The following is a 5,531-nucleotide window of genomic DNA, read 5'->3' as shown; positions in this document are numbered from 1 at the left end:
TATTGTGATGAATGTTTCCATATTGCTTGCCTAAAGTAAGCAGTATCTGCGATGTGCTCCTCACTTTGTCATGCTTGGTCTTACAATCCTTGGAAAGGCACACAATTACAAAGGTATGGATCTTAAAAGGAAGTTTTTTGTTTCCTGTAATAAAATGAATTTAATGTAAATCTTTACCATGAAACAGTCATGTCAGTCAGTCTGAAGTGACTGTAGAATTTTGGAAAAAAAATCGCCTGGTGTAGGTTTTGAACCCACAGTCTTTGGCTTGGTAACCGATAAATTAACTAAATGTGTCAATCAACTGGGTGCCTATTAGCCTGGTGATCTATCATGGCACGTCGGACTGCCAGATTACTAGCATAACTAAAACCTCTTTTTATTGGTTATCGCTCTGTTAATTTGTTTTTACATATAATTTTTGATTTTAACATAGTTTGTATAATACTCTTGCTTTAATTACCCGAAGTATTGATTGACAAGTTTTTTTCTAGCTGTGAAACACATTACACAAAGTGTAATGTGTTCTTATGAGGATATTTGATTCGACATACAATGGTTTTGACTTATGAAGCTAATACAACAGAAGACTAACTTATTCCTTACTATAATAAGAGCTATGTCTGTCCTTCCGTTCGAAGCTATGGTGGGAAGTTAGAAAAAAAATTACATTATACAGGATTCGAACTCATGGCCCTCGGCTTGATAGATGCCATCGACCACCTTCAGGTTTTGTTGAATATTTGTGTGTGTAGTTAGGTATTCTCTCTGCTATAACGGTACTCCTGATGGACTCTCACAGTACACTGGACTCACAGATTACTAGTGCTCTTAAAAATGTGCACAGCCTCAGCTTGTAGCAAACTAAGCAGGCATCACACTTGATCTTCAAGGGATTGCTCATAAACACACAAAATAATTTATACCACTCAACATTACGATAACTTGGCTCTAGCCACATATTTAATAGCCATAAATTGGCTTGAATTTTTTGTTTGTCATTGCATTTTTTATGTATCTGTATATCGTTGCTATGCGATTCTGTTAACATCAAAAACAGAATATGACAGTCTCTTATGGTACACTGCACTGCCAAAGTACTAATAACAATCAAATCTAAAACAGAACACTGGTTACTATGAACTTTAAAAAATCAATTATTTCGTAAAAAGGTCGCTGACATAAATCAGTAGCGATAAACAACTAATAAAAGTTCACATCTATTTAGGCCTGCAATATGTTCAGTAGTTTTTCGTTTGTGAGGTGAGCTTAGCTTCAGCATGACAAGTAACTAGAGCGTATAAAATTTTGTTACATATGGTTTTCTTCGATTATATACACGCCTGTGTGGGATTATTACTTCAAATATCTTTGAGATGTTGAAGCTACAGAGAATTCGCAACCGACTGCCATGACATCACAGCTAAGGGAAGCTTTCCTGCGGAGTTAATCATCTCCAACATTGTGCAAGTATTTGTACCTCCTTGTATTCATAGACTTAATGACAACATTTTCAAATTACTCATCAAAAGGGGTAAAGTTGATTTCACACATGGTTATTTCCTTGCAATAACATGCCCCTCCAAAGCCATGGGTTGCATCAGTAAATTTTCCGTGTACATTATGTGTGTGAGTCACAACTTACGAAAAAGGAAACTGTTGACTGCTGTACATATTCAGAGTCTGTTCAACTCAACTTTCACTACTAACCAAGGTGTCTTATATCAGACTAGTACACTGGCAGTCCGCTGTGTCGTGAGAGATCATGGCCCAATAAAGCATATGGAATAAAATGTGCACAACTATGCTGGCATACCTGAAGGTGAATGATTGGTGCAGGTGATTGTGTGCTGGGTGGATAAACTGAATGTCAGGAGTTCAATACCTGTTTAAAGACATCTTTTTCTAATCTCCATCTGTAACTTTGGAGAGACTGACAGATGAGCATGGCCCTTATTATAGTATAGATTTTCTAGCATTTACTATTCCCTTTAGTTTTCCAACAACATATTGATATCAAGTTTGTATGATTTTGCTAAATTAGTAAAAATTGTACCAGTGAGACAGAATAAAATCAATCGAATGCTTTTGGTTTACTGAATGCTATTCATAAAGTTTCAGTTATATGATGTTAATTTTAATTCTTAATTTTAATTCTTAATTTTAATTCTTAAAATTAGTCGGATGCTTCCACTAAATTTGAACAGTAATCTAAGAGATGTTTGATACATTGATAGACACGCACACAACAAGATGAGATTTTTTAATAGTATATATATAAATTTAGGTGTTTGTTTGTTGGTCTGTCATCAGTATGTCCAGCAATGGCAATAAACTTATAGGAATGATAAGACCACCTCGCACTGGCATTGAATTCATAAACAATGGTTCTGCAAACAGTCTTGCTATCCACTACACCGCACGGCCTACTTGCACTACTAGAGAATAATTAGCACACTTGAATAATTCTAGCACTCTCAAGGATCATGATTGCGCGCGAGAGATGATGACGCGTAACGATGATAAGTACAATTATTCCAAATGGTGTCAAGCTAGCTGCATGACTTAGTGGTAATGCGCTTGGCTCCGGAATGTATGGGTTTGTTTCCTGTAAAGGGCAATCTTTTCTCTTAACATCCAGATGGAAAAACGAACATGGCTCTTATTATAGTAAAGATTTAGAATAGCTCAAGTTTTTCAAATTCATTGGATAAAGAAACTTGGCCAATCTTGAATGAATGTGTAGCATAAGAAGCAGAAAAAGTGTTTCAGTCTTCTGTTTTAGCTATACCTCGAGCTTTCAAACATTTGAATTATGCATAGACTGAACAAACACAGAAATAAACCAACACCTTCATTTAAAAGGTGGTGCATGTTGAAGGTACACGCGAGGCTTCCAGAATTGAATTGCCAAACTCTGACAATTTTGAAAGAATTACAGTCGTTGCTTGCCGTGATTGGAATGGAATTCGCATCTATATATTCTTCTATCTTCTTCTATAGAAGAATATTCTCTATATTCTGTATATATAAATCTCAAAGTCCCTCGTTTGGTGTGTCTAGCTATTGCTATTAAAATCTAGGGATGAGAGATCCACTTCGTGCTGGATTTGATCTCAGAACCTCCGGTTTACTAGGCAACTATCTTACCAATTACGCTACAGGAGATGCAATGAATTCAGCAGGCGAAATGAGTCGGTATGTCGGTTAAGATACGCATTGCGCTTGCGTTACGCAACATCACTAAAGCTTGCTCTCACAGCTCTTATTAGCAAGTTTAGCAATTTGGATAGTAACGTACTCAAATTAGTGATTGGCAATGTGCAGGCTAATGGCAAATGAAAGGCAACTACATTACCTGCCACTGTTTATAATACCCGTGCAACGTTTGAAATTCCACTAGTGTTTACTATAGCAAAAGCTGTACCTGTCTCTCTAAAGCTACAGTTGTATGATGTGGAAAAAGATTACATCATACGGGATTTGAACTCACAGGCTTCAGCTTGGTAGCTCAACACAGTAATATCTGCACAAGCCAGTTGAGTTACACTTCAAACATAACTGTGCAGATACATATTCTTCGTACTTTATCGGCACACCTGATGTTGTCTCACAGCACTAAAGACTACCAGGGGACTTGTGGTAGACCTACATAAGTCAGTAGGGTCAGTTGGCAGTGAATAAGTGCAGGGGTCAGTTGGCAGTGAATAAGTGCATGAGTGGCATTAAATCAGCAAAAGCATGACTCGGATCTTGATAAATATTTTAACATCTTCAAGCTGGTGCAATTGAATGATTGACTTATAACAATCTCCTTTGTGGGTCTTTCATAGATTAATTACTGCATTGGTCACGTAGTATAAGAAAACAACTCCAAGTTTATGGACATGCATATGAATGCTTATTGTGCAGGTCATTCCACGATAAATATTTTTTCACCATTTTGTCACACAAATCCTTTTCAGACATGCTTATGACAGGGCTTGCTGGTTAGGAATCCTTCGACCCATAAGAGCTGCGAGCTGCTTGTAGTGTGCAAGAATCAAGACAAAGATGAAGAAAGTGTATTTTTTATCAAAAAACTTGTCTATGGGAATCCAGATTTTCATCTATTTTATATAAAAAATAATCATAAATACATGTATATCCCAGAAATGATCTGCGCATTTCGCCTACAAACAAGGAACTGCGTTTAGATCAACTAATAGCAGAGAAGAGGCATGAAAAAAGTCAAAATCAAAAAGTGAGTTGTTTTTTTATATGTTGCTGATGAGTGGAAATGTAAAACTCTTCAAAGACTAGCCTTCTAATAACATTGTTTTTGATCATCATGAATATGCCGGTTTTATACCCTTTTTGTTTCATTCAAAACAAGTGGATGCAAGTTTGCCCTCCTCAGCCAAAGGGTCTTTAGCAGAGAGAACGAAAAGGGAGCCGCTGACTTATGGAATGAAAATTACTCTGAGATAATGTATTCTATTTATAATATTATATCTATAATATTAATTCGGAGAAGTCAGTTTTCAATAATGGATCTTACTTAAACAAACTAACAAGCTTTTGAGAGCGCAGAGAAGTTTCATTTTCAAAATCAAACTTCAATTCAAGTTCAGACATAGCCGCTTGTGGCATTTAATTTAAGCAAATACATGTATTTGTGTTACCATTTGAAGTTGTCTCCAGCATACTACACCCTAAACTGTTTAACATGTTGTAGTTTTGTAAGTCAAAACTAGTTTTGTAAGTCAAAGCAAAACAAAAACATGAAACAAGAATGATACAGCTATTGTACGTCTTTTATTGGCACACCTGATGATCTCTCACAGCACACTAGACTGTCAGGACACTAGTAATTCCAAGGTCTTTAGTAATATTAAGGATTTGTCCAATCTCAATATGATAAGTTGATGTTCTCTATTAAGAAGTATTTTATATAATTGCGAAATGTCTCAAACGGTGTAGAAATTTCTTTGGGATTTTCTGCTCATGCTCATTGAGAGTCTTTATGCAGGGCTATTACAAACAGCTAACGTCAACATCTAAATGCCTTTAAAAGACACGGTGAGAGCCAAGGGAGAGCCCTCTTTGGGCTGACAACCAAAATATAACATAGTTCAGATTCAGTCAAGTAGCCATCGCAGAGAAGAAATTTGAACTGTGCAAGCTTTCAAGTTCTATTCCTTGACCTGCTATATCTTTCAGATATACATTAGTCTCAAAATTAGATAGCTGAAATAGCACAGTCATCCTTTTTTGTAAGCGAATGATATTTTTTAATCCCAAAGTTCTCTCTACTGTACTCCCTCTGCCTTTTCTCAGAGACCTATGGCAAAACTTCTTCATTTGTATTCTACTTCAGCTATTTTCGTGGCAATAAAAAAACTTGCTCTTATTATTTATCATTTTTGTAAGAGTTTTTGCACAAAATTTAGCTTTTCCCATAGTTTCTGTCATACAAGATGCAATTGCCTGAACTGCTTGTCAAGTCTCAGAATGTCAGAACAAATGAAACAAAATTCAATGTATCGCAA

The sequence above is a fragment of the Watersipora subatra genome, chromosome 9, assembly GCF_963576615.1.
Source record: "Watersipora subatra chromosome 9, tzWatSuba1.1, whole genome shotgun sequence".
NCBI lineage: Eukaryota > Metazoa > Bryozoa > Gymnolaemata > Cheilostomatida > Watersiporidae > Watersipora > Watersipora subatra.
Note: the sequence above shows the minus strand (reverse complement) of the source record.